Below are 24,389 nucleotides of genomic sequence, written 5' to 3' on the forward strand. Positions count from 1 at the left end.
TAGCAAAATTAAAATATAAAAAAGCAAGGTTTGTATTTAACACAAGCTGACATAAGTCTTCAGAGAAATCTCGAGTTATACCTTAATTTCACAGGATGTAGGAGAATCAGAAAATACTTTTTGTTCATTCAGACTGATTTTTCACAGCAAAGCAAACTGAGGTAGTTTGGCTATTCAGTGCATAGTATTATAACTTTAAGAAGTAGGAAAAAGTATCCTAGAACTCTGTGAATTCATACCTCATGTATTTCCAAAGACATTTTAAATCTGCCTTTTATAATTTTGCTCCCAGAGATGGACCAGGTTTGGCTTTCTCTCAAACATAGTCTCCTTGGAGAGAGATCATCTGAAAGACACAGGTGTGCTTGTGAATGAAAAGGAAAGGAAAGTGACTGTCTCTGCTTGGTGGTTGCTTGGGAAGCTTCAGCAGGAGCTGAGTATTGAAAAGTGGGAAGAGGAGAGGGAAAGGAAGAGAATCCCAGAAGTAACTGTGTGGATGAAGGAATGAGTTATACAAGCTAATGCTCTATCCCAGGCATGCCATGTCATCTCCGTGTGGCTGGACAGGGTGGGGAATGGGAGAAAGCAGAAGGAGAGGAAGCTGGAAAGATGGAGGGGCCAACCTAGGAGAGGTCCTGAATGCCACACCAAAGACTTTAGGTTTGATTCCGGAGGCCAGCAGCACACTCCAAAGAGAGAAGTAAGAGCACACAGTTGTAAGATCCAAACACAGATGTAAGAGCTGTGTTTCCAATCTGTGTTTTTGAAAGATGACTCTGGTGACCACATGGAGGAGGGATAAGGCCAGGGTGAGACCAGATGCAAGGCAAACTTGTTCAGAGGCTGTTGTGATGATGGAAGGAAGAGAGAATGAGGACCAGAGAGAAAGACATAGATGGCGTACAGATGCAAGATTGTAAAGTAGAAATGATTGGGTTTGATAACTGATTTGATACGGCAGGAACTGGGAGGAGATTGGAGAGGAAGGAATCAAAAGATGGCTCTCAGATTTACAGCTTGAATAGCAGGACATTGGCACTGACCTAAGAATTTTATAAAATGAACCAAATTACCATATTGAGAATGAGTTTCTGGTTTATAAAATCTGTACATATTCTCGTTCATGAAGTTTCACCATTTGGTGACTTATGATTTCTAACTTGCAGATGCGATGCCAGGCCTGGGAGCATGGCCTAGCTGGACAATGTGGTCTTGTACCAGGTGCCACCCCACAGCCCCAATGAGGAGAGATGCTTTAGGAAACATCCACAGAACATCAGGGCAGGTATGACAATCTTTCTGGACATTTCAAAGAAACTTACAGTGTGTGGGTTTCCTTGGCAAACTTTCCTAGTGACACCATTGAGATTCAGCTAAGCCATTAGGTACCCATAAGGTTTTTTAAGCCAAATTGTGAAATGTGAGTTGTCAGTCTCTATTCCCCAGGAAGAAACAGTTATCAGTAAAAACAGATGTGGTGGTTGCAACATTTAGATGAAATATTGATGACTTCTAAAAGGCCAGCTGGTAATCACTGTTCCTTTTGATTCTGGAACCAATGATTGTGGTGATTCAGCTCTGCTGTAATTTCTTAGGGAACATGGCGTGGGGGAGTGTGTGTTCCATGTTGAAACTTTAAGAATTTCTCAGCTCCTGGAGTCCCTAAGTCTTCAAAGCATCCTTCCAAGATGAGAAATCAACCAAGGCTCTGCACCAAAATTTACCATGCTTAAGTCTCATCTTGTCAGTCCTTATCTGTTTTTAGCAAAATGTCAAAATGCTTATCAATGAAGCACATGCTTGAGGTTTATCTAGATGGATATTGGTTTTCCTGACTAACTTGATTCCCAAGGACCCCACGTGCTTTAGATGGTCAGTCCTGGCTGCCTCTGGTCTTTGCTCACTTGATTTCCTTCATTTGATATGTTGCCTTTGCCCTCTCACTGCTTATTTAGATCCTTTCCATGCTCAAACCAAGCTCATAAGCTCCGTATTTTTGTGAAAACTTTTCCACTTGAAATTTATTGATTTATTCTTTGTGTTTGTTAGAACTTTGTGTACATACTCAAGATAGCATTTGCTAATTTGCCCTGTGATCAAGAATTATCCTTACTGGACTTTAAGTGTTTGAGGGAGGGACTGTGGGTTGACCTATGTTTATGAATTTCTGCCCTCCTCCAGTCCCTCTCCCTCCAAGGCCTGACACAGTGCCTTCAAAAGCAGCAGCTATTTTATTGAGGTTTTTGGTGTGATTTTAGATGCAAACATTCATGTAATCTCCAAAACAACTCAATAAAATAGAGACTATTTTTATCTCCATTTTCCATGCTCTTTGACCTGGCAATTCTATTTAGGAGAATTTAACCTATAAATATATTTGCACATATGAAACTGGCCCATGTACAAGGGTATACAAGGTTGCTCACTTCAGCACTGATTATAACAATGAGTGGAAACTTAACTAGAGGATTGGCTAAACAAACTATAGTGAATCTATGAGATAAAATGTGATTGGTCTGGAAAGGTCTCCAAGACACATTTTTAAGTGAAAAAAAGCAACCAAGTTGTACAGATGGTGTGTATAATATATTCCTGTTTATATAAAATAATATATTTGTGCATATATTTGCATATCTGTGCATAGATTATCTTTGGAAGGCTATATATATCTTTGGAAGGATATACTATAACAAGTTGACAATAACTTGTTACCTCTGGGGAGAGTAACTCAGAGTCAGGTTACCTTGGTCATCACTCTGGTGATCTGACAGGGCCCCACACTCCCATCTTGGGGGTCATCCATCCCCAGTGTATCTCAGCCACTTAAACTGGAACCACATTACCACTAATGGTGGCTTTAAGTGCTTAATTTTTAAATCTAGTTGAGGTTGAGCTAGAGAAATAAGTGTAAAAGAATCCTTCTGTAATTTAGCAAGATGTTAGAATTCTTTCTTTTTAATTAAAAACCAAAACACTGAGACCATGTAGCAGCACATTAATCACAAGAGCAGTGGTATTGTTCCGTATTAATGGAAATTTCTGAAGGCAATCATATGAAAATGTTCAATTATGGTCCACAAAGGCCATGAACCTCTAAGATGTCTGTGGAGACTGAAAGGAGACCCTTTGTGCACCCACTGGGACTCTTCCTTCCTGCCGCCATGTTTCCTCATTTCCCTTCAGGGTGGTGTCCATGAAGTTTTCCTCTAAAGGCACTCCAGCTGAGCTGTCAGCTTCCTGGGCTTTAATGCATAGTGATTGCTGCTATTTTTATTATTTTCCGTCTCTCTGATGCTGCTCCATTGTCCCTCCTGCGGTTGCCCTTTTCTGTTCTTTAGTATTTTAATTAATGTTGTTTAATTATACTTGGCCCCCTGAGGATTTTTGAGGGGTGAATTCAATGGGAAAGACTGAATGAATAAATTCTCCAGTCTTTTGCATACTTGTCAAGAGCTTCTCACCCAGGGGCACACCCAATTATTTCCAACACATCAATAATGCCAAAGGGAGGGATGATGGGATGTTTGGGAAGAAAAGAGGTCTGGCAAATGACTACTTTTTATTCCATGGTCCCAGCCTATAGGATGAGGTGATTATATGATTGGTATTGTAGGGGAAGCAACATTTTACCTATATCCTCTTATATTTTTTTGGCTGGGTCTGAGAATTAAATTGACATAAGACAAATGAGCAAGAGAAAAGCACAAAAATTTATTTAATGCAAGTTTTATGTAGCAAGGGAGGCTTCATAGGGAAGTGAAGACCCAAAGATGCACTTAGAATTGTACACTTGTGTACTGAATTGGACAAAAATCAGTAAGTTGTGAAAATGTGGGGAGGCAAAGGGGCTACCTAGGGTAGTTAACTGAGTGGACAAGTGACTGGGAGATAAGGGTTAGTTTTACAAGTGCTATAATTTGGTTTATTTGACCCCTGTACATTTCACATTGATATTTGATTTCTGATGTTGGGAGTAGAGTCTAATGGGAGGTGTTTGGGCCATAGTGGCAGATCCCTTATGAATTTCTTGGTGCTGTCTTCATGCTAATGAGTAAGTTCTTACTCTGTTAGTTCCCATGAGAGCTGGTTGTTGAAAAGAGCCTAGCATCTCCTCCTCTCTCTCTTGCTTTCTCTCTCGCCATGTGATCTGCACACACCAGTTCCCCTTACCCTTCCTCCATGAGAGGAAGCAGCCTGAGGCCCTCACCAGAAGCAGATACTGATGCCATGCCTCTTATGCAGCTTGCAGAACTGTGAGCCAAATAAATCTCTTTTCTTTATAAATTACCCAGCCTCAAATGCTCCTCTATAGCATCACAAAAGGACTAAGACAACAAGGTCTGTTTGTACAGACATCCCTCAGCCTCAACTCTCCTTACAATTTCCTTCTGGTATAGGAAGAACATCTTTCACATCAGAATTTCATCTCTTGCTTTAAAGAAGAAGGAGTGTTAGAGTGTTCTTTTTGTACTTGCTGTTTTCTAAGTACTTTTAAATCAAAATAGTCAATACTCTAGAATGGTATATTTGGGGTGGTATATTCTGAACTCCTCTGAATTAAACTTAATTCAGTTATATCTCATTAGTGATGCCTGTGGGATATAGTTAACAAAATGCAGCCCAGAAGTGTATGAAGCCTTCCAGGGAGGGTTGCATTCATCTGTATCAGTCAGTGGCCCTCTGTATCTCTCCTTTGTCCCTTTAAAGGTGACACATTGACCCAGAGTGTCACTGACTGTATCCTTCTGTTCACCTTGAGCTCTCCCATCATGGTGAGGAGGACGTTCTTTTAGCATCTGTGCCTCAGGCTTTCTCTCCAGAACCTGCTTCTTGTTCTGACTTCTCATGATTGTAGTTTGGTCTCCTCAGAATCCCTGACCTAAACAGGATTGACACCTTGGGCCCCCTGGGAGTTCTTTTCCATCCTCAGCCTGATAGACTTTTCCATCAGCATTGATTCCACCTCACATTTGCCATTTCTTTCTTTAGACTGTGCCCAAATCCATCATTCCTTTATCTCTCCACGCTGTCCCCTCAGTGCATGTCCAAGGAGTCTTGCTGCTAGACTATTGCAATCAGTGATTTCCTTACAAAGCCCCTCCCTTTAAATATCCCCCAACCTGACATCCTATACGATTTCTACTACCCAGAAGGTAACTACTGAATGTTACCGTGTGAAAGACTACCATGTGAAATCATCGGTTCTGCAAAAATAAACAAAGATGACCCAAATGAGAACAAGTGAAGGCTATTCATTCTGAGCAAGCAAAGGAGTCAACCAGTATCACTTGCATTTGGCAGAGACTCAAAGTGGAAAACTTTATAGAGGACAAAAGGAAGACTGCAGGTGTGCCCTGATTGGAGGCTGTTGGAAGTGGGGAAGTTACAAGCAGGCTAACCAGAATGGGGCATCTTATGTTATGGGTTAGGAGAGCACATTTGGCCTTCCCTGATTGGCCCTAAGTTGCAAATGGGGGGCAAAAATCGGGAAGCTGCCAATTGTTGATGAGTCCTGATGATTTGGAGCTGCTTGTTACAGAGGTTGAAGTCTGGCTTCCCAGTCTGGTAGCTGCAAGTTGTAAATCAGAGTTGCTTTAGTAAATTATCTGGCCACTGTCTGTTTCTATATACAGTCTCTCCGTTCTAAAAGGCATGTTTCCCACCTCCCATATTTTAACAATTTAACCCGAAATTGATGATCTTTTATTCTTCAGCATGTCATCATTTAGTTGACAATTTTTTTCCTTCGTAGTTCAAAAAACAATGGTGCACTTACAATTTAATGGCATCTTAGATTTGATGAAATATAATATTGTAGGGAAATAACTATATTTCCCCTTCTCAAGATTTTATACTATAGTGAGGGAGAGAAGACATCCAGAAAAAAAGTGATATTTCAATATGCATTTTAGGCAACTTTATATGGTCCATTACTAAGTCATTGGTCTGGATGATATGGCTGGAATTGTGGAGGTGGAAGAGAGCTTTGATCTGAATCTTAAGGATGTTAAGCTGCAGAAGCACCAATAGAAATGGCTTATAGAAAGTCTACTATGGGCCAGATGTTACTCTGGGTGTAATATATGAATTCTCTTTTACATAACAAGAAAGACTTGGAAAGCCAGAGAAAAGGTAGAAGGAAGGTGGAGTTCTCTCAGGGGAAAAACCCAGAAAACTTGCTAATAGTACCTTAGGCAATAAAGATTTTTAATTCTTCCATATTATAAGGAGTTCAAAGAGAGGCTGTTGAAGGATAGTGCAGCGAGCGACTCAGTGATCTACTAGGACTTGATCTCCCTTTCTGTTCTTGCTGTCTGGTTACCCTGCTGTCTTTAGGATGGTGGCTTGTCTGCTTATGGGTACCAGATGGCTCCTATAGCTCCAGGCATCATGGCTATGTTCAAGGTGGGAAGACACACAAAGGAATAGTGTCAGCTGCATCTGCCCAGTTAATCAGAAAAACCAAAGCTTCCCCAGGTACTTTTAGCAGATTCCCTTTAAGTATCATTGTCTAGAGCTGGGAGACATGGCAACTCCAACCTATAAGCATGCTGGGAAGTCATGTGTTGGGCAAAATAGGATAGGAGTGAAATGATGGGATTGGACCAAATCACCATTCACAAGGCTGGGACACTGACACTGCAAACAAAATTGGGATTCTTGGTTTGAGGTCCAGGAAAGGGAGAAATACCTGTTGTGCAGGTAACTAAGAGTGATTTCTGTTGTATGCAGAACCAGGATGCTGCATGAGGGAGAACATGAGGTTTCTGCAGAAAGCAAAGGAGGCTAATATAACTGGAGAGAAAAATGGATGACTGAATGGCACCAATGGGGAGCAGGTACAGAAAGCAGACTGTGACTGGGCCATGAGGTTACAGAACTTGGAATTTGAACTTAGTATAGTGATTGTTGGCAAATCTCTCAATAATGCTGATTGGGGAATGTGAAAAGGGCACATTTTCTAGCTGGAAGGGACCTGATAGTTCATCAAATCCAACCACTGCTTTTAGACAAAAGGGAGATTTAGTTTTAGACATGTATTGGCACAAAGTAAATTAGAAGAAGGAAGTTCTCCTGGTTTTTAAGCCTGTGCTTTTTCCTCCACGTTTCTGCTGCTCTGCTTCTATAGCAGAATAGGGTATGTGGTCATTTTCAATTAAATTCACTCATTGAGTGTATATAATAGATCAGGTACCTTGATGGAAGGGGGAAGGAGGAGACAAGAAATGAAAGTGTTAATGCAGAAGTCAGAAACAAATACATTTTGTGGGGACAGCCAGTAAAATTAATGGGTGGGCAGGGCATAAGATCCTAAATTTTATGTGACCCTTAGCTTCAGGGTTGCAAAGACTGTAGGGAAGAATGGGGACTGGGGCACACTGGGGAGTACACACCCTTTTGAAAGAGTCCATTAGCCATTTGGATCTATCTGTTTGGTAACATGCAAAAAAAATGTAGCTTAGAGTTGTAGCACTTTTTATTTAGAGAGAAATCAAAAGTTCAGCTTTTTATGTGGAATTTCCAGACTTCAAAATGTTAGCAGGGGGAAAAAAAAAGGTCTCTGGGTCAGATACTGCCAGTCTGTGACTCTGGCATAAAGAAGCAAGTCATCCAGGAGTCCTGCTCTCCACCGGCTCACAGCCTGGCCACCATCCTCAGGGAAAGTCACTGACCCTACCTGGGTTAGGCCTCTCCTTTCTGCCCTCCTTGATCACACTCCACTGTAATGATCTGTTCTATGGCTGTCACTGAATCTGAGATCTGTACTTGGTCCCACTCATCAGGATAGGCAGAACTGACTGAGTGCCTGTGCACTGTTTCCCACACCAGCCTGAATGTTCTCCAGGTTCCTAATGGCAAGCCAGGAAGACGGCTGCTCTCCCTATCATGGCAGTGAGAGGAGAGCTAGATTGCAGGTACCTGAGGGCTGCCTCCTCCTCATCCCATACCCTGAGCTTAGGGCTTAAAGTCTCTGGCTGAACTTTCCATGGAGACTGAAAGCAATCTTTTTGTCACCCACAGACTCTCACACCCAAGACCTCCCAGTCCCCCAATCTATATGTGATTGAGAGTTTACACCTTCTTAGGACTGCTTCTTTGTCTCTTGGGTGTGGTGGCTCCTCCTTATTATCCCAGCCCCCACTTCCTTGTGGTTTGACCCTCAGGTTTCTCTCTTATGGGAGATGATGGGGGGCACCCTTTATTTTTGGGCCTGCCACTGACCATTAAGGAATTTAGGTCTGCCAAAGGGAGATCTGCTTATACAAGGTTAATGATGTCTGTAATAAATGGTTCTTGGGTCCTTGAGTAGAAGCAGGTAGCCCATATTACATGAAAGATGGAGCTTATTCTATGTGTGGCTTGTCTTCCTATGGGAAGGAGGAAGGCATGACTACAAGGAGGAGGGATTGTGAATGTGTAGGACATGTCCAGGCATGGAAGAGTTTACTGCATTCAGACATGTGAGCCTGGAAGAGGACACAGCCTGACCTTCATTCAACACAATCACCAAGGTGGGGAGACTGGTAACACGGTGGCCAATGAAAGTCATACAGAGAATGGAGTAGGAGGCATCTACAGGCCCAAGAGAAGGATCCAGCTTCCATGTGGTACACCAGATGAGCATGTTGACCAAGGAACAAGGCAGAAGCTCAGCTGCCTGTACGGGGGCCCCTATGCAGATCTGGAGCAAGGGGGCATGGTGCTCAGTAATTGGAGAGCACACCTAGGGCTCCTTTAATCTTAGAGCAGGCTGGGTCCTGCAACCTAGGACATGGCTGAGCCTACAGGTCTTCTATGGATGTGAATGGGGAATGATATGGGCCAAGTAGTCTAGGATTTTGTTTCTAGTTTTATTTTATCATGAAATTCCTGTTACTCAACTGATTATCAGATTCATACTTTGAAATTTCTTCTCATTTGTTTTTTAGGAAGCACAAGAATTTTTGTGGCTGGTAGTGCCCTTTAATTCATGAGGAAGGTAGGGAGGAGTCTGTCTTACCTCTTCCCTATCATCCAAAGACCCAGGGCTCTTTGACCAAATTCCCTTTTTTAATAATATCCTTTCTCGGGACTCTCTTCTCTTATAATGGCACTTCCCTTAACCTCTTTACCTTCTGTTCTTTCAGCATCCTTCCTTCTTCTATGCCAGTTCAGTTGTGAGGTAGTTCATAAGACAACGGTGGCAGAGTGGTAGTAGAAGGTGATGGAGCAGGGGCCAGCAACCTATAGTGTGTGGGCCAAATCTGTCCCTCTGTCTGTTTTTGTAAATAAAGTTTTATTGAAACACAGCTATGCCTTTTCCTTTACATCTTATCTGTGGCTGCTTTTGTCCTACAATGGCACAGTTGGATAGTTCTAACCAAGACCCTATGCACGGTAAAACCTAAAATATTTACTATCTGTAAAATATGACCTTTTACAGACAAAGTTTGCTTATTTATGTAGCAGAGGAATGTGGAGTTGGAGCCAGCACATTTGGCTTCAAATCCTGTCTCTGGCACTCTGGACTTCAGTTTCTTCATCTATGGAGCAGGGATAATAACCCCCCTGTACATGGCTTATGGAGATTGCAGTGGATAATAAACATGAAAGCCCTTTATAAACTGCAGACTGCTGCATAAATGTTACAAATTACCATTTCTGCCTTTCCTTTGAGACTTTTGGATTGCTCCAGTTCCTTAATTTGATTCTCTTTGGTTATTTCTGTGACTGTGACTAGAGCTATTAAAACCTGCAATTTGTAGGCAGAGCTAATGCTAATTTTCTAGTCAACCTACCTTTCTGTAGTCTGTCAAATGACAAGGATATTTTAAAATAAGCATGTATTATGTAAAAGAATTAGTTCATGAATGAAGCCCACAATCATATATTTTACTCCAAGAGTTAGAAAAATTTCAATTCATATATTCTCTGTTCAAAATTGCACCTGACTAGTAACTATATTTAGATTCTCCATGCCACTTTCTTTGGCCAAATATTCCATTTCATTATAGCAGTAATTTTGTGCATGCATTTAGGAAGAGAGGCTCTGAGGATTCACAGGAGGGTATGTTGACCTGGGTCATTACTCAGACACTAGGCATGCTGGCTGGTCAGTAACTGATCTGGTGAGGACAAGAAATAGAAAATCTCAGATGGCAGTGGGCAGCCTACATGTTTCCCCAGGAGTTGGGTGGAACAAATAGTCCAGATTGTGGGATACAAAGAAATGTCATGTATATAGGCTTAAGTTAGGGTACATCTTCTCCCCACAAGACCGAGGAATTTGTAGAGGAACTGTTGGAGGTTGCAAACTGGTGGCCCTTGGGGCCAAATACATGCTGTAGACTTGCTTTGTTTGGCTTACTTTATGGTGTGTATATATTTTTATATATTCTTTGAAGGTCTTTTATATATTCTTTGAAGATGCTTGTTCCAGCTCAGCTTCTGTCCTAATAACTCTCTAATATGTGTGTATAGCTGCTTGATCTCCTGAATAGTGTGGGTTTGCAACACTTGATTAAGCAAGAGTGGTCTTTGTTGTCAAGTTGAACACAACATCATGGCCCCCTTCAGTTCCAGTGAGCTGCTGCAAGCACAGGGCAGGTAACTCAGCCCCTTCTCTTCCCATTCCTTGAGGGAAAGAGTTTGTTAAAAGGAATCAGGACTCCAGATAAATGAGTCGGAGTTCTGGCAGGGCTGTGATATCTGCAGTGGAACCAGAGTGTGTTCAGGAAGTCGAGGATCACCAATAGGTGGGAGGAACCACAAAATGAGAGGTGAGTGTGGGTGTCTTTTTGGTGGGCCCACAGCTAGGCCTCAAGACACACTGGGCACTGGACCACGACAGGACCCTTCTTCCAAGGCCCACCTGCTCCTAGAGCCAACCTGCTGCCTCTTGCTAGGTCTGGCCTGGATTAGTGTAGGAACTCAGCAGTGTTGAAGCTGTACTTTTAGTTGAGAGGCTTAGAGGTTTGCAAAATGTTGGGACAGAAGGATTGCAGTGTGCTATAGATTAATTTTTTTCCTTCCAGTTCTTCATTTTCTTTCCCTTGCCTCTCACCTGGGAAGAAACCACAATTCAGTGTGTGTGTGTGTGTGTGTGTGTGTCTGTGTGTGTGTGTTTGTGTGTGTAAAGTGGAGGATAATCAGGTGTGGCAGGGTGAAAATGTGCTCAATTATTACTATGGACTTTCTAGGCTTCTGGCCTGAGAATCCTTTTCACCAGCAGAGATAGCGGACATCCTTGTTTATCCTGATTTTATTGAGAAGATAATGAATGCAGGAGTTTTAACCTTTTTTTATGTATGTGCCCTGGACCCTTCTGACAATCCGGTGAAGTTCATGGACCCCTTTTATAAGTTGAGATTTTAAATAAAACATAGGATTATAAAAGAAATCAAGTACTGAAATAGTTATTGAAGTATTATTATTGTATTAAATAACAAGATATTGTGGCAGGTCTAATAAATACTAGAAACTTCAAAGCAATGAGAGGCCTAAATAATATTCTGAAGTACCTGAAACAACTATAATGTGTTAGGAAAATATCTATGGCTTTTATTAGTGGCAGAGCCATAGGTAATTCTACTACCACTGTGGTTTATTCATAATCGAAGGAAAAGCTAAGAGCTTAGTGAAAACAAAATAGTATTTTTTTTTTACCTATTTAATATATAGATTAATAAACATGACTAAGAATATTTGCTAGTGATTTCCCATTAAATAAGATGCCAGGTTGGAGCTATATTGTGTGTATTCTATCATACTTGGGAAATATTCCTCAATTTTTTATGACTGTTTTGATTTTTCTTTTCAGTATCTATGGAGATATGATTTTTCTTATTAGCCCTGTGATGAATTATATTGATGGATTTCCTAATATCAAACTGAGATCTGTCTTCCCTGGTAATATCTGACCCTTTTCTTTCTTTTACTCCAAGCATTTCCGTCCTGACCAATTCGTGTTCTATTCCTAGCAGTTTCTCTTTAGTACAGGGCTCTATCCTTTCCCTGAGATTTCTGACTGGTCCCATCCCTTCAAACCTTCTATCATAATCTTGGGTAACTTACCTACAAATTAGAACTTGAAAAACCCCCTTCCGTTTTGACTGTTGTTGTCATATTTGACAGCTGGGTCCTCTGGTCTGAGGGATCCCTTCCTTTGAGGGGGTGAGTGCTTGCAAGTGATTTCCAGATTTCTTCACTCTTAGAGTCCAGGAGTCCAATTGTATGCCCCCTGGTTGCGTCCATACAGCTGTGAGAATCTTGCTGCTGTTGTTTGCAGTCCATGTTCTGAGGTTCCTGGGAATATTTTATTGGCTAGTTTTATTTAAGGCATTGTGTATGGTTTTTCTTTTTTGTTTTTGTGAAAGGATTGGGAGGACTCTATGTTTAAGCCACATGTTGCCAGCAGATGAGGTCTTTAATTGCATTTAAAATCCATTTGTATTTATTGGTCTACTAGCATTCTATTTCTTCTTGTGTCTGTTCTGGTATTTTTGTAATTTTTGAGAAATTTTTAATTTCATCTTGGTTTTCAAATTTATTTAACTCATCTTATATTAAATACTTGTGTGTGTAATTATTTCTCCCTTCTTCTTGTTGCTCTGTTTACTTCATCCTTTCTCTTTCCCTCTGTCTATAGTTAGTCTCACCAGAAGTCTTTCAGTTCAATAGCTTGACTGAATAATTAATTATCTCTATTATTTTCTAGTTCCCTAATTGCACTTATCTTTGATATTTACTTCCTGCTTCTTTTATTTGTTCTTTTTCTTGCTTCTTGGGTTAAATAGTTTGTGTCCATTATTTCAACATTTCTTTATTATTGTTATTATCATACTTTGGTTCTAGGGTACATGTGCATAACGTGCAGGTTTGTTACATATGTATACATGTGCCATGTTGGTGTGATGCACCCATTAGCTCGTCACGTACGTTAGGTATATCTCCTAATGCTATCCCTCCTCCCTCCCCCATCCCCACGACAGGCCCCAGTGTGTGATGTTTCCCACCCTGTGTCCAAGTGTTCTCATTGTTCAATTCCCACCTATGAGTGAGAACACACAGTGTTTGGTTTTCTGTCCTTGCGATAGTTTGCTCAGAATGATGGTTTCCAGCTTCATCCATGTCCCTACAAAAGACATGAGCTCATTCTTTTTTAGGGCTGCATAGTATTCCATGGTGTATATGTGCCACATTTTCTTAATCCAGTCTGTCATTGATAGACATTTGGGTTGGTTCCAAGTCTTTGCTATTGTGAATAGTGCTTCAATAAACATATGTGTTCATGTGTCTTTATAGCAGCATGATTTATAATCCTTTGGGTATATACCCAGTAATGGGATGGGTGGGTCAGATGGTATTTCTAGTTCAGATCCTTGAGGAATCGCCACACTGTCTTCCACAATGATTGAACTAGTTTACAGTCCCACCAACAGTGTAAAAGTGTTCCTATTTCTCCACATCCTCTCCAGCACCTGTTGTTTCCTGACTTTTTAATGATTGCTATTCTAACTGGTGTTAGATGGTATCTCATTGTGGTTTTGATTTGCACTTCTTTGATGGCCAGTGATGATGAGCATTTTTTCATGTGTCTGTTGGCTGCATAAATGTCTTCTTTTGAGAAGTGTCTGTTCATATCCTTTGCCCACTTTTTGATGGGGTTGTTTGATTTTTTTCTTGTAAATTTATTTAAGTTCTTTGTTGATTCTGGATATTAGCCCTTTGTCAGATGGGTAGATTGTAAAAAATTTTCTCCCATTCTGTAGGTTGCCTGTTCACTCTGATGGTAGTTTCTTTTGCTGTGCAGAAGCTCTTTAGTTTAATTAGATTCCATTTGTCAATTTTGGCTTTTGTTTCCATTGCTTTTGGTGTTATAGTCATGAAGTCGTTGCCCATGCCTAGGTTCTGAATGGTATTGCCTAGGTTTTCTTCTAGGGTTTTTATTGTTTTAGGTCTAATATTTAAGTCCTTAATCCATCGTGAATTAATTTTTGTACAAGGTGTAAGGAAGGGATCCAGTTTCAGCTTTCTATATACGGCTAGCCAGTTTTCCCATCACCATTTATTAAATAGGGAATCCTTTCCCTATTTCTTGTTTTTGTCAGGTTTGTCAAAGATCAGATGGTAGCAGATGTGTGGTATTATTTCTGAGGGTTCTGTTCTGTTCCATTAGACTATATCTCTGTTTTGGTACCAGTAACATGCTGTTTTGGTTACTGCAGCCTTGTAGCACAGTTTGAAGTCTGGTAGCATGTTGCCTCCAGCTTTGTTCTTTTGGCTTAGGATTGTCTTGGCAATGCGGGCTCTTTTTTGGTTCCATATGAACTTTAAAGTAGTTTTTTCCAATTCTGTGAAGAAAGTCATTGGTAGCTTGATGGGGATGGCATTGAATCTGTAAATTACCTTGGGCAGTATGGCCATTTTCACGATATTGATTCTTCCTATCCATGAGCATGGAATGCTCTTCCATTTGTTTGTGTCCTCTTTTATTTCATTGAGCAGTGGTTTGTAGTTCTCCTTGAAGAGGTCCTTCACATCCCTTGTAAGTTGGATTCCTAGGTATTTTATTCTCTTTGAAGCAATTGTGAATGGGAGTTCACTCATGATTTGGCTCTCTGTCTGTTATTGGTGTATAAGAATGCTTGTGATTTTTGCATTTTGATTTTGTATGCTGACTTGCTGAAGTTGCTTATCAGCTTAAGAAGATTTGGGGCTGAGATGTTGGGGTTTTCTAAATATACAATCATGTTATCTGCAAACAGGGACAATTTGACTTCCTCTTTCCCTAATTGAATACACTTTATTTGTTTCTCCTGCCTGATTGCCCTGGCCAGAACTTCTAACACTATTTTGAATAGGAGTGGTGAGAGAGGGCATCCTTGTCTTATGCCAGTTTTCAAAGGGAATGCTTCCAGTTTTTGCCCATTCAGTATGGAATAGCTCTTATTATTTTGAGATACCTCCCATCAATACCGAATTTATTGAGAGTTTTTAGCATGAAGGGCTGTTGAATTTTGTCGAAGGCCTTTTCTGCATCTGTTGAGATAATCATGTGGTTCTTGTCTTTGGTTCTGTTTATATGCTGGATTACATTTATTGATTGCATATGTTGAACCAGCCTTGCATCCCAGGGATGAAGCCCACTTGATCATGGTGGATAAGCTTTTTGATGTGCTGCTGGATTCGGTTTGCCAGTATTTTATTGAGGATGTCTGCATCGATGTTCATCAGGGATATTGGTCTAATTCTCTTTTTTTGTTGTGTCTCTGCCAGGCTTTGGTATCAAGATGATGCTGGCCACATAAAATGAGTTAGGGAGGATTCCCTCTTTTTCTATTGATTGGAATAGTTTTGGAAGGAATGGTACCAGCTCCTCCTTGTACCTCTGGTAGAATTTGGCTGTGAATCTGTCTGGTCCTGGACTTTTTTTGGTTAGTAGGCTATTAATTATTGCCTCAATTTCAGAGCCTGTTATTGATCTATTCAGGGATTCAACTTCTTCCTGGTTTATTTAGTCTTGGGAGGGTGTATGTGTCCAGGAATTTATCCATTTCTTGTAGATTTTCTAGTTTACTTGTGTGGAGGTGTTTATAGTATTCTCTGATGGTAGTTTGTATTTCTGTGGGGTCGGTGGTGATATCCCCTTTATCATTTTTTATTGCGTCTATTTGATTCTTCTCTCTTTTCTTCTCTATTAGTCTTGCTAGTGGCCTATCAATTTTGTTGATCTTTTCAAAAAACCAGCTCCTGGATTCATTGATTTTTTGAAGGGTTTTTGTGCCTCTATCTCTTTCAGTTCTGCTCTGATCTTAGTTATTTCTTGCCTTCTGCTAGCTTTTGAATGTGTTTGCTCTTGCTTCTCTAGTTCTTTTAATTGTGATGTTAGGGTGTCAATTTTAGATCTTTCCTACTTTCTCTTGTGAGCATTTAGTGCTATAAATTTCCCTCTACACACTGCTTTAAATGTGTCCCAGAGATTCTGGTATGTTGTATCTTTGTTCTCATTGGTTTCAAAGAACATCTTTATTTCTGCCTTCATTTCGTTATGCACCCAGTAGTCATTCAAGAGCAGGTTGTTCAGTTTCCATGTAGTTGATTGGTTTTGAGTGAGTTTCTTAATCTTGAGTTCTAACGTGATTGCACTGTGGTCTGAGAGACAGTTTGTTATAATTTCTGGTCTTTTACATTTGCTGAGGAGTGCTTTACTTCCAACTCTGTGGTCAATTTTGCAATAGGTGCAATGTGGTGCTGAGAAGAACGTATATTCTGTTGATTTGGGGTGCAGAGTTCTGTAGATGTCTATTAGGTCTGCTTGGTGCAGAGCTGAGTTCAATTCCTAGATATCCTTGTTAACTTTCTGTCTCATTGATCTGTCTAATGTTGACAGTGGGGTGTTAAAGTCTCCCATTATTATTGTGTGGGAGTCTCAGTTTCTTTGTAGGTCTCTAAGGACTTGCCAGGGTGGTTATGATGATACCCTTTCTTCCACTTGATCGCCAGCAACAGAACAAAGCTGGACAAAGAATGACTTTGACGAGTTGACAGAGGTAGGCTTCAGACGATCGGTAGTAACAAACTTCTTCGAGCTAAAGGAGGATGTTCAAACCCATTGTAAAGAAGCTAAAAAACTTGAAAAAAGATTAGATGGATGGCTAACTAGAATAAACAGTGTAGAGAAGACCTTAAATGACCTGATGTAGCTGAAAACCATGGCACGAGAACTACGTGATGCATGCACAAGCTTCAGTAGCCGATTTGATCAAGTGGAAGAAAGGGTATCAGTATTGAAGATCAAATGAATGAAATGAAGCAAGAAGAGAAGTTGAGAGAAAAAAGAGTAAAAAGAAACAAACAAAGCCTCCAAGAAATATGGGACTATGTGAAAAGGCCAAATCTATGTCTGATTGGTGTATCTGAAAGTGACACCAAAATTCAAATTTTAGTGTCTATAAATAAGATTGCATTAGAACACGGCAACACTCATTTATTTATGTGTTATCTATGACTGCATTTTTGCTACAGTAGGGGAACTGAGTAGGTGTGACAGGGACTGAGTGACCCACAAGGCTTAAAGTATTTACTCTCTGGTCTTTTAGTGGTCTTGTTCTAAACCAGTTCTTACTCTTGCCACTGACTTGACAGGGGTTGTTTGGGTAACTTCTGCAAATGGGTATGTACATGTGTGTAAGGTGAGAGGCATTCTTCCTTACTTTGTAGCTGAAAATAGGTCATCCTGCTATGAGCTGTGAAGTCTGAATATGTTTCCCCTTGTTCCACTAAACTCAAAACAGGTACATCAAAATAAGTTTCAGAAAATAGTCACTAGGACCCATGGGAGAAGGGTAGCCTTCCACTTTTGCTGTTTTGATTAAACCACCTAAGAAGAAATTGCACAGACCAAAAATAAGCTCCAAACCAAAGATGGTATTGCCCAGTTGGTAGGCCATTCAGCCTTCAGTTCCTCGCGAAAGAGCTTTTAAAGCCACGTGTGACTAGATCAGATTTCTTCCAGTTGGTATCCTCAGAGAATGAGCCTTTGCCGTGGAATCTACATAAGAAACTTACTTTAAGCCACTCTTCACTTCTTAGGATTCTCCTAGTTTCTGACATTAAGCTTTTTGGGTCATTCATATTGCAAATTTGCTTTTTGCATTTGATGTTGAGCACTGTCTTTGACCACCAACCTTGCTCCCTCCTTTACAGTTCAAGCTCTTGCTAGCTTTTCTTTTTCAGGTCATGTTGTTTGAGCACCCTGGCTATTTCCCCTCTACTCTCATCCTGCCTCAACATCACTACCATCACTAGATCAGCAGCCCCCATGATGCTTACCATCTGTCCTGAAAGCCAGGAATACGTAGAATGTAAGATATGGGATGCTACATGTGAAAGCCCCATTGGTCACTGGGAATGGGAGTTGCATGATGGAAGAGAGCTGGAGTGGAGATTAGGATCAATGTTATTAGAAGGCAGAAAACAATCAAGCAGAAATGCAGATATAAATGCATTTTGGAGCACACACTAAGAGGATGTCAGCAGGACCTCTAGGCATCATGGTAATGAGTGCTGTTAGCAAATGCCTGAGACACTGAGTCTGGGGTGATGGAAGATTAAGGGAAGGAAGGGGAGGAATTGGGGGAGGAAGGATGGCAGAAAAGAATTAAGTCGGAGGCGGAGCAAGATGGCCGAATAGGAGCAGCTCCAGTCTCCAACTCCCAGCGCGAGCGACACAGAAGACCGGTGATTTCTGCGTTTTCAACTGAGGTACTGGGGTCATCTCACTAGGGAGTGCCGGACAATCGGTGCTGGTCAGCTGCTGCAGCCTGACCAGCGTGAGCTGAAGCAGGGCGAGGCATCGCCTCACCTGGAAGCGCAAGGGGGAAAGGAATCCCTTTTTCCTAGCCAGGGGAACTGAGACACACAACACCTGGAAAATCGGGTAACTCCCACCCCAATACTGCGCTTTAAGGAAACAGGCACACCAGGAGAATATATCCCACACCTGGCCGGGAGGGTCCCACGCCCACGGAGCCTCCCTCACTGCTAACACAGCCGTCTGCAGCGATCTATCCGCAAGGCAGCAGCGAGGCTGGGGGAGGGGCGCCCGCCATTGCTGAGGCTTAAGTAGGTAAACAAAACCGCTGGGAAGCTCGAACTGGGTGGAGCTCACAGCAGCTCAAGGAAGCCTGCCTGTCTCTGTAGACTCTACCTCTGCGGACAGCGCACAGCTGCAGTCCATTAGGGGAAAGAGCGGGGGTGGTGCAGACGCGAACGACTCTGTCTGACAGCTTTGGGGAGAGCCGTGGATCTCCTAACGCGGAGGTTGAGATCCGAGAACGGACAGACTGCCTGCTCAGGTGGGTCCCTGACCCCTGAGTAGCCCAGCTGGGAGACATCCCCCACTAGGGGCAGTCTGACACCCCACACCTCACAGGGTGGCGTCACCCCTGAGAGGAAACTTCCAAAGAAAGAATCAGACAGGTACACTCGCTGTTCAGCAATATTCTATCTTCGGCAACCTCTGCTGCTGATACCCAGGCAAACAGGGTCTGGAGTGGACCTCAAGCAATCTCCAACAGACCAACAGACAGTCCTTCTGACTGTCAGACGGAAAACTATCAAACAGGAAGGACACCTATACCAAAACCCCATCCGTACGTCACCATCATCAAAGTCCAGAGACAGATAAAGCCACAAAGATGGGGAAGAAGCAGGGCAGAAAAGCTGGAAATTCAAAAAATAAGAGCGCATCTCCCCCTGCAAAGGAGCGCAGCCCATCGCCAGCAACGGATCAAAGCTGGTCAGAGAATGACTTTGACGAGATGAGAGAAGAAGGCTTCAGTCCATCAAACTTCTCAGAGCTAAAGGAGAAATTACGTACCCAGCGCAAAGAAACTAAAAATCTTGAAAAAAAAGTGGAAGAATTGACAGCTAGATTAATTAATGCAGAGAAGATCATAAACGAAATGACAGAGATGAAAACCATGACACGAGAAATACGTGACAAATGCACAAGCTTCAGTAACCGACTCGATCAACTGGAAGAAAGAGTATCAGCGATTGAGGATCAAATGAATGAAATGAAGCGAGAAGAGAAAACCAAAAGAAAAAAGAAGAAAAAGAAATGAACAAAGGCTGCAAGAAGTATGGGATTATGTAAAAAGACCAAATCTACGTCTGATTGGGGTGCCTGAAAGTGAGGGGGAAAATGGAACCAAGTTGGAAAACACTCTTCAGGATATCATCCAGGAGAACTTCCCCAACCTAGTAGGGCAGGCCAACATTCAAATTCAGGAAATACAGAGAACGCCACAAAGATACTCCTCCAGAAGAGCAACTCCAAGACACATAATTGCCAGATTCACCAAAGTTGAAATGAAGGAAAAAATCTTAAGGGCAGCCAGAGAGAAAGGTCGGGTTACCCACAAAGGGAAGCCCATCAGAATAACAGCAGACCTCTCGGCAGAAACTCTACAAGCCAGAAGAGAGTGGGGGCCAATATTCAACGTTCTTAAAGAAAAGAATTTTCAACCCAGAATTTCATATCCAGCCAAACTAAGCTTCATCAGTGAAGGAGAAATAAAATCCTTTACAGATAAGCAAATGCTTAGAGATTTTGTCACCACCAGGCCTGCCTTACAAGAGACCCTGAAGGAAGCCCTAAACATGGAAAGGAACAAGCGGTACCAGCCATTGCAAAAACATGCCAAAATGTAAAGACCATCGAGGCTAGGAAGAAACTGCATCAACTAACGAGCAAAATAACCAGTTAATATCATAATGACAGGATCAAGTTCACACATAACAATATTAACCTTAAATGTCAATGGACTAAATGCTCCAATTAAAAGACACAGACTGGCAAACTGGATCAAGAGTCAAGACCCATCAGTCTGCTGTATTCAGGAGACCCATCTCACATGCAGAGACATACATAGGCTCAAAATAAAGGGATGGAGGAAGATCTACCAAGCAAATGGAGAACAAAAAAAAAGCAGGGGTTGCAATCCTAGTCTCTGATAAAACAGACTTTAAACCATCAAAGATCAAAAGAGACAAAGAAGGCCATTACATCATGGTAAAGGGATCAATTCAACAGGAAGAGCTAACTCTCCTAAATATATATGCACCCAATACAGGAGCACCCAGATTCATAAAGCAAGTCCTTAGAGACCTACAAAGAGACTTAGACTCCCATACAATAATAATGGGAGACTTCAACACTCCACTGTCAACATTAGACAGATCAACGAGACAGAAAGTTAACAAGGATATCCAGGAATTGAACTCATCTCTGCACCAAGCGGACCTAATAGACATCTATAGAACTCTCCACCCCAAATCAACAGAATATACATTCTTCTCAGCACCACATCGCACTTATTCCAAAATTGACCACATAATTGGAAGTAAAGCACTCCTCAGCAAATGTACAAGAACAGAAATTATAACAAACTGTCTCTCAGACCACAGTGCAATCAAACTAGAACTCAGGACTAAGAAACTCAATCCAAACCGCTCAACTACATGGAAACTGAACAACCTGCTCCTGAATGACTACTGGGTACATAACGAAATGAAAGCAGAAATAAAGATGTTCTTTGAAACCAATGAGAACAAAGATACAACATACCAGAATCTCTGGGACACATTTAAAGCAGTGTGTAGAGGGAAATTTATAGCACTAAATGCCCACAAGAGAAAGCAGGAGAGATCTAAAATTGACACTCTAACATCACAATTAAAAGAACTAGAGAGGCAAGAGCAAACACATTCAAAAGCTAGCAGAAGGCAAGAAATAACTAAGATCAGAGCAGAACTGAAGGAGATAGAGACACAAAAAACCCTCCAAAAAATCAATGAATCCAGGAGTTGGTTTTTTGAAAAGATCAACAAAATTGACAGACCGCTAGCTAGACTAATAAAGAAGAAAAGAGAGAGGAATCAAATAGACGCAATAAAAAATGATAAAGGGGATATCACCACCGACCCCACAGAAATACAAACAACCATCAGAGAATACTATAAATGCCTCTACGCAAATCAACTAGAAAATCTAGAAGAAATGGATAATTTCCTGGACACTTACACTCTCCCAAGACTAAACCAGGAAGAAGTTGAATCCCTGAATAGACCAATAGCAGGCTCTGAAATTGAGGCAACAATTAATAGCCTACCCACCAAAAAAAGTCCAGGACCAGATGGATTCACAGCTGAATTCTACCAGAGGTACAAGGAGGAGCTGGTACCATTCCTTCTGAAACTATTTCAATCAATAGAAAAAGAGGGAATCCTCCCTAACTCTTTTTATGAGGCCAACATCATCCTGATACCAAAGCCTGGCAGAGACACAACAAAAAGAGAGAATTTTAGACCAATATCCCTGATGAACATCGATGCAAAAATCCTCAATAAAATACTGGCAAACCGGATTCAGCAGCACATCAAAAAGCTTATCCACCATGATCAAGTGGGCTTCATCCCTGGGATGCAAGGCTGGTTCAACATTCGCAAATCAATAAACGTAATCCAGCATATAAACAGAACCAAAGACAAGAACCACATGATTATCTCAATAGATGCAGAAAAGGCTTTTGACAAAATTCAACAGCCCTTTATGCTAAAAACGCTCAATAAATTTGGTATTGATGGAACGTACCTCAAAATAATAAGAGCTATTTATGACAAACCCACAGCTAATATCATACTGAATGGGCAAAAACTGGAAAAATTCCCTTTGAAAACTGGCACAAGACAGGGATGCCCTCTCTCACCACTCCTATTCAACATAGTGTTGGAAGTTCTGGCTAGGGCAATCAGGCAAGAGAAAGAAATCAAGGGTATCCAGTTAGGAAAAGAAGAAGTCAAATTGTCCCTGTTTGCAGATGACATGATTGTATATTTAGAAAACCCCATTGTCTCAGCCCAAAATCTGCTTAAGCTGATAAGCAACTTCAGCAAAGTCTCAGGATACAAAATTAATGTGCAAAAATCACAAGCATTCTTATACACCAGTAACAGACAAGCAGAGAGCCAAATCAGGAATGAACTTCCATTCACAATTGCTTCAAAGAGAATCAAATACCTAGGAATCCAGCTTACAAGGGATGTCAAGGACCTCTTCAAGGAGAACTACAAACCACTGCTCAGTGAAATCAAAGAGGACACAAACAAATGGAAGAACATACCATGCTCATGGATAGGAAGAATCAATATCGTGAAAATGGCCATACTGCCCAAGGTGATTTATAGATTCAGTGCCATCCCCATCAAGCTACCAATGACTTTCTTCACAGAATTGGAAAAAACGGCTTTAAAGTTCATATGGAACCAAAAAAGAGCCCGCATTGCCAAGACAATCCTAAGTCAAAAGGACAAAGCTGGAGGCGTCACGCTACCTGACTTCAAACTATACTACAAGGCTACAGTAACCAAAACAGCATGGTACTGGTACCACAACAGAGATATAGACCAATGGAACAGAACAGAGTCCTCAGAAATAATACCACACATCTACAGCCATCTGATCTTTGACAAACCTGAGAGAAACAAGAAATGGGGAAAGGATTCCCTATTTAATAAATGGTGCTGGGAAAATTGGCTAGCCATAAGTAGAAAGCTGAAACTGGATCCTTTCCTTACCCCTTATACAAAGATTAATTCAAGATGGATTAGAGACTTAAATGTTAGACCTAATACCATAAAAACCCTAGAAGAAAATCTAGGTAGTACCATTCAGGACCTAGGCATGGGCAAGGACTTCATGTCTAAAACACCAAAAGCAACGGCAGCAAAAGCAAAAATTGACACATGGGATCTCATTAAACTAAAGAGCTTTTGCACAGCTAAAGAAACTACCATCAGAGTGAACAGGCAACCTACAGAATGGGAAAAAATTTTTGCAACCTACTCATCTGACAAAGGGCTAATATCCAGAATCTACCAAGAACTCAAACAAATATACAAGAAAAAAACAAACAACCCCATCAAAAAGTGGGGAAAGGATATGAACAGACATTTCTCAAAAGAAGACATCCATACAGCCAACAGACACATGAAAAAATGCTCATCATCACTGGCCATCAGAGAAATGCAAATCAAAACCACAATGAGATACCATCTCACACCAGTTAGAATGGCAATCATTAAGAAGTCAGGAAACAACAGGTGTTGGAGAGGATGTGGAGAAATAGGAACACTTTTACACTGTTGGTGGGATTGTAAACTAGTTCAACCATTATGGAAAACAGTATGGCGATTCCTCAAGGATCTAGAACTAGATGTACCATATGACCCAGCCATCCCACTACTGGGTATATACCCAAAGGATTATAAATTACTCTACTACAAAGACACATGCACACGTATGTTTATTGCGGCACTATTCACAATAGCAAAGACTTGGAATCAACCCAAATGTCCATCTGTGACAGACTGGATTAAGAAAATGTGGCACATATACACCATGGAATACTATGCAGCCATCAAAAAGGATGAGTTTGCGTCCTTTGTAGGGACATGGATGCAGCTGGAAACCATCATTCTTAGCAAACTATCACAAGAAGAGAAAACCAAACACCGCATGTTCTCACTCATAGGTGGGAACTGAACAATGAGATCACTTGGACTCGGGAAGGGGAACATCACACACTGGGGCCTATCATGGGGAGGGGGGAGGAGGGAGGGATTGCATTGGGGAGTTATACATGATATAAACGTCATGCACATGTACCCTAGAACTTAAAGTATAATAAAAAAAAAAAAAAAAAGAATTATGTCTTGGGAGATAGCGCCTCACATGGGAAACAGTCACATGGGGAGTAGGAGGAGTTAGGAGCCTGATATGCCTCAGCAGCAGAGGCCTTTCCCACCTCTGCTTTGCTGTTTGTCAGCCGGGGCAGGTCCAC

The 24,389-nt window shown here is 41.3% G+C and overlaps 1 long non-coding RNA gene across 1 annotated transcript; it reads right to left on the reverse strand.

Moving 5' to 3' along the window:
- Positions 1-12,796: 12,796 nt before the first annotated feature.
- Positions 12,797-24,121, reverse strand: LOC117071583. Its single transcript, XR_004432365.1, has 3 exons — positions 24,089-24,121; positions 18,072-18,076; positions 12,797-12,944 (listed from the first exon to the last, which is right to left on the reverse strand). It is a non-coding gene; the product is annotated as an uncharacterized LOC117071583 (long non-coding RNA).
- Between the last annotated feature and the right edge of the window lie 268 nt (positions 24,122-24,389).

Source organism: Trachypithecus francoisi, unplaced genomic scaffold (assembly GCF_009764315.1).
Source record: "Trachypithecus francoisi isolate TF-2019V2 unplaced genomic scaffold, Tfra_2.0 Lachesis_group3, whole genome shotgun sequence".
NCBI classification, from domain to species: domain Eukaryota; kingdom Metazoa; phylum Chordata; class Mammalia; order Primates; family Cercopithecidae; genus Trachypithecus; species Trachypithecus francoisi.